This window comes from Ailuropoda melanoleuca, chromosome 2 (assembly GCF_002007445.2).
Source record: "Ailuropoda melanoleuca isolate Jingjing chromosome 2, ASM200744v2, whole genome shotgun sequence".
Classification (NCBI taxonomy): domain Eukaryota; kingdom Metazoa; phylum Chordata; class Mammalia; order Carnivora; family Ursidae; genus Ailuropoda; species Ailuropoda melanoleuca.
This window is the reverse complement of record NC_048219.1, coordinates 7670774-7682950: the sequence shown is the minus strand read 5'-3', so window position 1 is coordinate 7682950 and position 12177 is coordinate 7670774. Positions and strand designations below refer to the sequence as shown.

The window sequence follows — 12177 nt, the reverse complement described above, 5'->3', positions numbered from 1 at the left end:
TTAATTTTTTCACATTCTATCATTGTTTTATTTATTGAACACAAACCATAAGGACAATCGATTGAACCCGGCCCAGAACTGGCTCAAATGATAGATGTGAAAGACACTGAAAGTTACTGTACAGGCGCCTGGGTGCCTCAGTCGGTTAAGTGTCTGCCTTCAGCTCAGGTCATGACCCTGGGGCCCTGGGATCGAGCCCCCACATGGGGCTCCCTGCTCAGCGGGGAACCTGCTTCTCCCTCTCCTCCCTGCTTGTGCTCTCTATCTCTTTCTCTCAAATAAATAAATAAAATCCTAAAAAAAAAAAGTTATTGTAACTTTATTCCATACACATAAAAGTTAAGTAGAGACATGGAAGATACAAAAAGGCCCAAAGTGAATTTCTTGACAAAATCTAAGATTGCAAATACATTGGATGCTATTAACAATAGATGAGATATTGCAAAAACAATGATTAGTAAACTTGAGGGCATAGCAACAGAAACTATCCAAAATGAAACACAGAGAAAAAAGAATTTTAAAAAATTGAAAATAGCATCAGTGAGCTATGGAATAACTTTAAGTGGCCAAATATACAGGAAAGCAAGGAGGAGCTGGGGACAGAGAATATAGGAAGAAATAACAGCTTAAAAATGTGCAGACTACAAACCTACAGCTCTGTGGTAGCTAATTTCATATGTCTACTTGGCTAGGCTATGGTGGCCAGCTGTTTGGTCAAATGCCAGGCTAGATGTTGCTGTGATGGTATTTTTTGGATATGATAACCTTTAGATCAGTAGACTTTAAGGAAGCAGATTACCTCCTGTAATGTGGGTGGGCTTCATCCAATCAGTTGAAGGCCTTAAGGGAAGGAATTCTGCCAAGACTGCATGTAGGCTCAAGACTGCAACACCAACTCTTGCTGGAATTTCTAGCCTGCCAAAGTGCCCTCCAGATTTCCGACTTGCCAGCCCCCACAACTACATGTGCCAATTCTTTAAAATAAATCTCTATCTACACACATACCTCCTGTTGGTTCTGTTTCTCTGGAGAACCTTGACCAACACAAAATCCAAGAAGCTCAAGTAACTCTAAGCACAAAAAACCAAACTACATCAAAATCAAACTGCTTAAAACCAATGATAGAAAATCTTAAAAGCAGTCAGAGAAAAGACATGTTGTTAGGGGCACCTGGGTGGCTCAGTTGTTGAGTGTCTGCCTTTGGCTCAGGTCATGGGATTGAGCCCCACATCAGGCTCCCTGCTCAGTGGGAAGCCTGCTTCTCCCTCTCCCACTCCCCCTGCTTGTGTTCCCTCTCTCTGTCAAATAAGTAAATAAAATCTTTAAAAAAAAAGAAAAAAGAAAAGACATGTTACATACAGAGAAACAAGACAAGGATACAATGCAACATGTAAGGTACAGAGGGACAAAGACAAGGATACAATGCAAGCAAGATTGACAATGGAGCAAAGTCTCTAAGGGACTCCAGCAAAATTCTATCTAATGAGGTATATCCAGCAAAAACATCTCTCAGAAATGAAGGTGAAATTAAGTTATTTTTGGACATACAGAAGCTGAAAGAATTAATCACCAGTAGAACCACTGTAAAAGAGATGTTAAAGGAAGACCTTTGGGCAGAAGGAAAGTGATACCAGACAAGAATCTGGATCTGCACAGAGCAATGAAGAGCATTGGAAAACACCTTATTTCACCTTCATTTTTGAAAGGTCGTTTTCTTTCTTAAAACTTTAAAAAGGATAATTGCCTGTTTAAAGAAACAAAAATAATGTATTGTGGGTTTTATAACAAATAGAAGTAATACCCATAACAACAACAACAGAGCTGTAGGGTGACAAACACATGGTTCTTCTATTACCCCAAGGGACGGGATATGATATCAACGTGGACTCTGAGAAGTTGAAGATGTATACTACAAACCCTAAGCAACCACAAAAATAACAAAACAAAGTTATAGCTAGTAAGCCAATAAAGAAGGTAATACAGAATCAGAAAAAAGTACTTTTTTTTTTCTTAGAGAGAGAGGGAGGGCAGAGGGGCAGTGGGAGAGGGAGAGAGAAAATCTTAAGCAGGCTCCACACCCAATGCAGGGTTTGATCTCGCAACCCTGAGATCGTGACCTGAGCTGAAATCAAGAGTCGGACACTTAACCAACTGAGCCACCCAGGCACCCAATACTCATTTTTTAAAAAAGTGATTTATTTATTTGAAAGAGAGTGTGTGCAAGCATGAGGGGAGGGGCAAAGAGAAAGGGAGAGAGAGAATCCCAAGCAGACTCCCTGCTGAGTGAGGAGCCCGATGCAGGGCTCGATATCAGGACCCCAAGATCATGACCCGAGTGGAAATCAAGAGTCAGACACTCAACTGACACAGCCACCCAGGTGCCCCCAATACTCATATTTTAAAAGGCAGAATAAGAAGACAAAAGGAACAAAGAACAGATGAGACAAATAGAAAACATATATCAAAATGATAAAACTCTGGGGTGCTGGGTGGCTCAGCTGGTTAAGCATCTGCCTTCAGTTCAGGTCATGATCCCAGGGTCCTGGGATCCAGTCCCACATCAGGCTCTCTGCTCAGTGGGGAGCCTGCTTCTCCCACTTCCTGATGCTCCCCTGCTTGCTCTCCCACTCTCTGACAAATCAATTAAAAAAATAAAAATAAATAATAAATCAAAAAAGCAAGACCCAATTATACACTGCCTAACAAGATATATAGTTTAAATATAAATACACAAATAGGTTAAAAGTAAAAGGATAGAAAAGACATAGTCTGGTAACATTGGTCAAAAGAAAGCTGGAGCAGCTGTATTAATAAAAAAGTCGATTTCAGAAAAAAGAACATTACTGAAATAAAGGAAGTAATTTCATAAATGATAAAGGAGTCAACTAATCAAAATACACAATCCTGAACATATATGCAACTAATAACAGAGTTTCACAACGCACGCAGCAAAAACAGAGCCTTTTTTTAAGATTGATTGATTGATTTGACATAGAGAGAGAGAGAGCATGACCAGGGGGAGGGGAAGGCAGAGGAAGAGGGAGAAGCAGATTCCTCACTGAGCAGGAAGCCCTATGTGGGGCTTGATCCCAGGACCCTGGGATCATGACCTCAACCGAAGGCAGACGCTTAACTGACTGAGCCACCCACGTGCCCCCTGATACAACTTCTTGAAGAAATAGACAAATCCACAAATACAGCTGGAGATTTTGATAACCCACTCTCAATAGATAGAACAAGTAGGCAGAAAACCAGCAAGGATATAGACTTGAACAACACTTGCAACCAACTTGACTGATTGACGTTTATACAATGCTTCACCTTTCTTCACATTCCACCTTGCTTTCTTCAAACAACAGTAAAATACATATTCTTAAGTACACATGAAACATGTACCAAGATAGACCATGTTCTAGGTCATAAAACGAGTCTTGGTAAATTTAAAAGGATTCAAGTTGAACAAAGTATATTCTTAGACTACACTGACCTTAAAATAGAAACCAATAACAGAAAGATCTTTGGAAAACTCCCAGGTATTTAAAAACGAATACACTTTTAAATAGCCCATAGATAAAAGAAATCAAAAGGGAATTTGAAAAGTATTTTGAGCTGAATTAAAATGAAAACACAACATCCCAGAAGTTTAGGATATTGTTAAAGCAGTTTTGGGGAAAAACTTATAGCACTAACTGCCTTTATTAAAAAAAAAAAAAAAAAGAAAAAAAAGAAAGCTCTCAAATCAATGACCTCAACTTCTACCTTAAGAAGAGAGGGAAGGAGGGGTGCTTGGGTGACTCAGTTGGTTAAGGGTCCGACTCTTGATTTTTTTTTTTTAAAAGATTTTATTTATTTATTCGACAGAGATAGAGACAGCTAGTGAGAGAGGGAACACAAGCAGGGGGAGTGGGAGAGGAAGAAGCAGGCTCATAGCGGAAGAGCCTGATGTGGGGCTCGATCCCATAACGGCAGGATCACGCCCTGAGCCGAAGGCAGATGCTTAACCGCTGTGCCACCCAGGCGCCCCTCGACTCTTGATTTCAGCTCAGATCATGATTGAGCCCTGTGTGTTGCTCTGTGCTCAGCAGGAAATCTGCTCCAGATTCTCTCCCTCTCCCTCGCCTCTCTCCCTACTCATGCCCTGTCTCTCAAATAAATAAATCTTAATAAAAAAAGAAACGAGGAAAAGAAGAGTAAACTACACCTAATCAAAGAAAATAAAGATAAATGCAGAAATCAATAGAACATAAACAAAATCACCAACCAGTGTTTGCCATGTGCCAGGCACAGTACGGGTACTGAGCTTACGTATATGGTCCCATTCCTTGAGGATCCAACTAGCAAGTTAGATGTTTATCAGTTTAAAAATAATCACATCAGAATGCTAACTGTCCTGATGAATGAATGCTCAAGGTGCTGGTGCTTGTAAGGGAAAGTGAAGACAGTGGTGCGGAGTTCAGGCTCTAGAGACAAAGACCTTTAAGTTCCACTGTGTGTGGCCTTGGGCAACTGATAGAACATTGATTTTGGGGTGCCTGGGTGTCTCAGTCCGTGAAGCGTCTGCCTTCAGCTCAGGTCATGATCCCAGGATCCTGGGATCGAGTCCGCATCAGGCTCCCTGCTTCTCCCTCTGCCTCTCTGTGTCACTCGTGAATAAATGAAATCTTAAAAAAAAAAAAAAAAAAGGAAGAACCTTGACTTTGTCTTCCTTTTCTAGAACATGGATTTAATAAAATTCCCTGCACTGCCTGTCTGTCTTAAGGATTAAAGAATGCCTAGCACATGGCAAATCTTCATCAAATGTCAGGTACTATCATTAAAATGTGTGGGTCCCATCCATCCCAAAGATAGGGGTGAAAGAGGGAGGCATGGCCAGGGAAGGGCTCTCACTCCCCAGGAATCTACTCATTTCCACTTTATTTTCCACTGTCAAGTAAAACTGGGCACATAGGTTTATAATTCATTACAACTGAAACTGAGGTTTTATGGTGAAGTAATTATTACATCAGCTTAATACAAAAAGTAGTTTAAACCAGGTTTTGAGGCATGATACGACGTAGGTTGAAAATAGGTTCTGTAGTCAGCTGCCTTGCTCACATGCATGCTCTGCCACTTACTGGCTGTATGACTTGGGCAAGTTCCTCATATTCTCCAACTTGTTTTCCTCATCTGCAAAATGGGCACAAAGAGTAACTACTTTACAGAGGTGGAGTATTAAATAATGTATATGTATCACCACTGTCTTGTTCAAAGCTAGTAATATATCATAATATGGTTTTGGAGTTAGGTTTGAATCCTGGTTCTGCTCCTTACTAGTTAGGTGCTCTCGGGCAAGTTCCTAATCCCTTAATCTCTTCGGGAAAGATTAGGTTGGTTCTCAGATAAACCTGGTTTAGTAATAGCTAAGTGATGGTAGACTTTATTCAACAAAATTTATTGGATACTGTATCCCAGGTTGTTTGAGAAGTGATATTTAACGAACTCATTGTATTTTTATGAAACTGTAAGCTTTTTACGAAACTGTAAGCTTTTTACAATTGAGTTACTTAATTCTCATTAAAACTCCAAGAGGTAGGTACTTTTATCATCCCCATTCTATGGATGAATAAATTGAGGCAGAGGTTAAGTGGTTTGCCCAAGTTCACATGGACAGCAAATGGTGGTATTTAGATTCAAACACAGGCAGTCTTGGCAAGGACTGATAGGACTACTCACATGCAGAAAAAGGCCAGAAGAGCCTGTTTGGAAAAAGCCTACCTACAGGTATGTTGCAAGCGGTCGTCTGGCAGAAACCGTGGGGCCTAGAACACCTACTGACAGCTTTGCTTCAGCTACGCTTCGGGCATGGAGAGAAAATTGCACCTATTTCCTGCCCAGATTACCCAGCCTTACCCTGTTCATTTGTACTAAAAACTAAATTCCCTGCCTGGTCATAGGGAAAAAACCCAACTATACATTTTTCTGAGCAGCTCCCCTCCATAGGCTGCTTATGTAGCAATGATACAAAAGATGAGAACTACACAAAAGGTTGGCCTGGGGCATACACGTCCCCTCCCAGCCAAGTCTAGTTTATGTACAAAGGCTCTACTTCGCCGTTTGGCTTGGACAACTAGCCTATTCGTTCAAACTAATGCCTGGGGCGCCTGGGTGGCACAGTGGTTAAGCGTCTGCCTTCGGCTCAGGGCGTGATCCCAGTGTTATGGGATCGTGCCCCACATCAGGCTCCTCTGCTATGAGCCTGCTTCTTTCTCTCCCACTCCCCCTGCTTGTGTTCCCTCTCTCGCTGGCTGCCTCTATCTCTGTTGAATAAATAAATAAAATCTTTAAAAAAAAAACAACAGGGGCGCCTGGGTGGCTCTGTCCTTAGGCGTCTGCCTTCGGCTCAGGTCATGATCCCAGGGTCCTGGGATCGAGCCCCGCATCGGGCTCCCTGCTCAGCAGGAAGCCTGCTTGTCCCTCTCACACTCCCCTTGCTTGTGTTCCCTCTGTCGCTGTGTCTGTCAAATAAATCTTTAAAAAAAAATAAAATAAAAATAAAAAAAAACAAACAAAAAACACAAAAAAACTAATGCCTACTTCAGTCGTCCATACATATCAAGCTTGGAATAGTGCCTGGCACAGCTCAAGTGTACTAATACTTATTCTAACAGATCATCTTAGTCATACTCCTTAAAAATAAACAAGCCCTCCCAGGTTCTTTTCTATAATCATGGCTATGAAAGCTTAACTAGCTTCAGTTCTATCTCTGGCCCTCAGCTGGGTGAAGCGGTCTGCCCAGACAGTCCAGAAGTCTGGGCAAAGACCCATTACTCAGATAACCCACTTCGCTTAAACCCGACCCTCATGGCTTCTAACTGGTCACGTGGCTGTTACTAGCCCCCTCCCCACCTTATGTTCATTTACCCCCCACTCTGGATCTAGACTCTACCTTCTAGATGGTTCCCTGCTAGTCCCCATCCTTCATGGTCTCAACTGTCCTGTAATGCTGGCAGCTAGTACAGGAGCTTGACAAGATTTCCATTGTGACTCAGTATCACATCATTCATAGGCAGGATGACAATTTCCTCAGGCTTAAGTTCCACTTGGAACACTGGCAGTAGAGGCTTATGTAGTTTCAAACAGTGGTGTGATTTTAGCATTTATGCCCAATCTTGTTAAGGTCAACTTAGATGTACTATATTCTGGGAAAATGAAGATAAGGCTTGGTCTAACCCAGATCTCTTAACACTCATGTCCAGTGGCCAATTGTACATTAGTTTTTCAAGACACCACACCTAAATTCATTGGGTTTAAGTACTACCCACCTTTGAATGCAACCAGGAAGCTTTTACCTGCACACTAGGTAACTGGTAGGAATCAACACTTTAGGAGTAAACAAGTGCCAAGAGACACAAGACACACACAAGCTCAGGGTCTTTAGTTAACGCAGAACTAATCAAACATTAACTGCAAAGGTAGTTTTCTTTAACAAGCACTTCCATTCACAGAATACGGTTATCGGTCACATTTCCACAAAAAAAGGGAGCCAAACAAATATGCAGTCATCTTTATTGTAATTTATAAATACATTATAAACAGACCTGGATCTTTAATAAAGACATACTTAGGATCTCATAGGTTTGTTTTCTATTCAGTTATAGTTAGAAAACCCAGGTTTACCTGAGAACAGCAGAAAAGGCCAAGTAGTATCTTAGTTTCCTTAAGACAAGTTTTCTCCTCAGAGGCATTCTGGAATCTTTGGGCTTTGTGGGTCAAAGGACCAGACTGTTTTAAGACTTATCCAGATTCAGTGCTGTCCACATCCCTCAAATTTTAATGGGCACCTGTCCAACAGAACATTCAACTTGTTCCCCCAGTTTACTGTAAAGGGCAGTTTTAAAAAGGGGTCAAATGTGCCCAAGCCTCCAAACTTTCGGGCTTATCCTGTAACAGCATTGATCATTCACTTTACCAACACTCCCTGCCAAATAAACGACCCAAAAGATTAAGTGCCAACTGCCACAAGGCTCCTCTTCTCTCCTGAATGAAAACAAATAAAAAAGAGGATCAGACTCCTATTTACGATCTCACTCAAAATTTTCATTTTAGTTTTCATTAAATGTTTCCTGCATGGTTTGTCTCCTCAGTCATTGTCCAGCGGACTCTGAGAAGCTGTAGGAATATGCAGGCGCAGACTCAAGGCCCGGCTTCATCTCCAACGTCGTGGAAAGGGACTGTACATCATGGGGCAGAGCCCTACGCTCCCGTTCGCCACCTGGACAGAGCCCGGGGAGAGTGACCTCCCGGGAGTATCCACGTTGGAATGCCTATGATTAAACAGCATCACCCTCAAAACATTTTTAAGAGATTTCATTTTCCCCCATTCCATTCTACACAAATGAATTTAAGGAAAGCCTGTTTAAAGCCCAGTCATTACTACTAACTGTTTCATGGTTTCTCTACTTAATTACTCGTCCTCGGAATATGCAGGTACATACACCCACCATCTCCAGTATCATGGAAAGGGCCTGTACTGGAGACCAGATCCTTGGCTACCATACAGACTTTCTGAGAGTATGCACATTTGTTTAATTTATAGGATTCACGTGCAAGCTTTGCTAATCTTGACTTTGGTTAATTCACCCTAATTGTAACAACCTTTCCATTAGCAGAAGTTTCTACCCTATCACATGACAATTAAAGACGTGAAAATATTTTTTTACTGAATACAAAGCTATTTTCCCAGACATGAGCATACATTTACGAAACTGTCAACATGCCAACAAAGCTATTTGGATGTATTAAATGGCAGGGAACACATTCATGAAAAGGAACTGGGCTAAAATGATTTAAATCTCAGCAGGAAAACACAATTCTTACCCCATATTCTTTGGTTTACTTACCTCAAATCAATTTATTTGGAATCCTGAGTGATCGCTGCAAAACAAGGTAGGTAAGAGCTTAATCCAGAAGTACAGCAGTTGATGAAAGCAGATTCCCCCCCCAGTCAACCTAGACCCCGATAGAGGGTGCTCTAGAGAGATGTTTCCTGCATGGTTTGTCTCCTCAGTCATCGTCCAGAGGACTCTGAGAAGCTGTAGGAATATGCAGGCGCAGACTCAAAGCCCGGCTTCATCTCCAACGTTGTGGAAAGGGACTGTACATCATGGGGCAGAGCCCTACGCTCCCGTTCGCCACCTGGACAGAGCCCGGGGAGAGTGACCTCCCGGGAGTATCCACGTTGGTCACTTTAATTTACTTCATTTGCAAGCTACTGAGCTAGAAATAAATTTCAACCAGTTGATGGCGACTTCCCCAGGAGATCCATTTTGGGGCGGACCCTAAATTCCCAAGTGCCGACGAAATTCGAGTTCAATACCAACCAACAGTCTTCTATCAGTTATGGGATTATCACTACTGCCAAAAAAAAAGGCAATTGCAGAGCCGCTGACAGCAATTACGGCTCCTAGCCATAAACCGATCATCAGGAGTCGTGAGCTCACCCTACATCATAAAGAAGTGGCAGAATTAAGAACCGCCCGTTTCGAAGTCGATTCTTAAGCTCAGATATGTGTCAGGAATAAAGTGACCTGCATGCTGTTACACCGCCTCCTACGAGACAAGCCGGGCAATGGGCAATTGGGAGTGGGTGGACCGCGCATTTAGTGTCCCGGCGCCTGAGGTGGCAGCCCTGCACGTTTAGGCGCCAGCGCCTTTGGTTACGGGCAAGAACCGCGGCTCATGAGGCCTCTGCGGCCCACATCCAGCCCAGGTCCGCTCCATGAGTAAGTCTAGTTAGCGCGGACACCGCTGATGGGAATCCTACACGGGACGAAGCCTACAAGAAAATCTGGTTGGCGGGCCCGGGGTACTAGACCTAGAACTAACGAATCGAACGGGTAAAAACACTCACCAGTCAGCTCCAACGCAAGGCCTCGCTCTCTCTCGAAAAGACCGAGCAGCCCCCAGGACATCCTTATTTATACCTTCTGAAGCGCGCGGAAGTCAAGGTATCTCTATTGCGCCTGCGCAGCGCCCTGCGCAGTTAAGGAATCGGAAATTCGCTAAGGGTTCTGGGAATCCACTGCAACTTAAGCCCCACCCCTACCTGGCTCAGAGGCTTCTCGCGACAGTAGAGCCTTCGCGCGCGGGAAACTTGCTGGAGAATGTGAGTTACAGAAACGGATTTTAGAAGTATGTAATCCCGTGCTGAGTAGCAAATTTACTTCTCAACAATCAGCTAACCCAGTGTGGAGGATGTACACTCAAATAATCCCCAACATTTTGGAGTAATTATATGCAAAATTGAAAAAGCCATCTAGAAAAATGCAGAATCACAAAAGTGATTGAATCCGCTCTGTCACATGTGAAACAAACATTTGATAAATGAGTAGGTAAATAGGACAGAAATTCTTCTACACGAATTGGCTAATTTTTTAAAAAGATTTTATTTATTGGGGCGCCTGGGCGGCTTAGTCGGTTAAGCTGCTGCCTTCGGCTGAGGTCATGATCCCAGGGTCCCGCTCCTTGCTCTGCAGGGAGTCTGCTTCTCTCTCTCTCAAGTAAATAAATAAATAAAAATTTTTAAAAGATTTTATTTATTTGACAGAGACAGCAAGAGAGGGAACACAAGCAGGGGGAGTGGGGGAGGGAGAAGCAGGCTCCCCGCTGAGCAAGGAGCCCTATGATGGAGCCCTATGATCGGATCATGATCCTAGCTGGAGGCAGGCGCTTAACCAACTGGGCCACCCCGGGGCGCAAATAAATTAGGAATTGGCTAAAATTAAAAGCTTCCTATACACAACAATGGATGTATTTAATACTGCCAAACTGTACACCTGAAAATGGTTAAAAAGGTAAATTTTACATTAAGTATATTTTAACATACACTCACCTAATATAAAGAAGTAGGCAAGTAAAGAATCCTGGAGATACATATTACATGTGAAATGTTGCAAATGTGATAGAATTTTGGATATGGTGTTAAGTGAATAGGGATTGGGTAAATTAACATGGAGCCATCACAGCTGGATTATGATGAGTAGAAACATTTATAGTGTTCTTCCTGTAAGATTTTGTGCTGGATCTTTTTTTTTTTTAAGATTTCTATTTATTTATTTATTTATTTGAGAGAGAGAGTGATTGCGAGACAGAAACAGAGATAGCGAGAGAGATAGCCCTAGAGCTGGGAGGAGAGGGAGAAGCAGGCTCCGGGCTGAGCAGGGAGCCCAGTGCAGGACCCTAGGATCATGACCTGAGCAGAAGGCAGATGCGTAACTGACTGAGCCCCCCAGGCACCCCTGGGCTGGATTTTTATGTAGGTTATTTATTAGCACATTTAAGATGTGGAACTCGCCCAGAGCCATGGTTCTCAAAGCAAGGTTGTCAGACCCTGGGGGGTCTCTGAAACTCCTGGGGACCCATGAGGTCAAAACTATTTCATCATAATACTTAGACTTCCTTTGCCTTTTTCACTGTGTTGACTGCACTGATGCTATAAAGCGAAATGGTGGATAAAACTGCTGGTGCCTTAATGAGCACTTGGTGTTATATAAGACTGATGAATCACTGACCTCTACCTCTGAAACCAATAATACCAATATGTTAATTAATTGAATTTAAATTTAAAAAAATTTTAAAAACCTGCTGGTGCCTTAGTATGTTTTGAGGCTCAGTCACCAAACTGTATTGGTATCATTTTTCTTCATCATCACAAATTTACCACTAAAAAAAAGTCAGTTTCTCAAACTCTTAGAAAATAGAAAGATGGTTGCCAGGGACTGGGGATATATAGAAAGGGGGAATATTGTTATTTTTTTTTTAAGATTTTATTTATTTATTTGAGAGAGAGTGAGAACTAGAGAGAGAGAGAGGGAGCACACAGAGGAAGAGAGAGAAGACTCCCCACTGAGCAGGGAGCCCGATGCAGAGCTCCATCCCAGGACCCCAAGATCATGACCCAAGCTGAAGACAGATGCCTAACTAACCGAGCCACCCAGGAGCCTGGGGAATATTGTTATTCAATAGGTACAAAGTTTCAGTTTAGCAAGGTGAAAAAGTACTAGAAATTTGTCATACTGCAGTGTGCATATGGTGACTACCGTATACATGAACATGGTTAAAAGGGCACATTTTATGTTTCTTTTAAAGTTTTTTGTTTTGTTTTGTTTTTAGAGTCCCATGCTCTTCCAACTGAGCCAG

General features: G+C 42.4%; 1 long non-coding RNA gene and 2 other non-coding genes across 3 annotated transcripts; all 3 read right to left on the bottom strand.

Annotated features, from left to right (window-relative positions):
* Positions 1-4897: 4897 nt before the first annotated feature.
* Positions 4898-10029, bottom strand: LOC105239058. The gene is made up of 4 exons (XR_857862.3): positions 9890-10029; positions 8880-8913; positions 6926-8016; positions 4898-5166 (listed from the first exon to the last, which is right to left on the bottom strand). It is a non-coding gene; the product is annotated as an uncharacterized LOC105239058 (long non-coding RNA).
* LOC117801278 lies at positions 8094-8298 on the bottom strand. Its single transcript, XR_004623792.1, has one exon. It is a non-coding gene; the product is annotated as a small nucleolar RNA SNORA73 family (small nucleolar RNA).
* LOC117801277 lies at positions 9017-9221 on the bottom strand. Its single transcript, XR_004623791.1, has one exon. It is a non-coding gene; the product is annotated as a small nucleolar RNA SNORA73 family (small nucleolar RNA).
* Positions 10030-12177: the final 2148 nt, after the last annotated feature.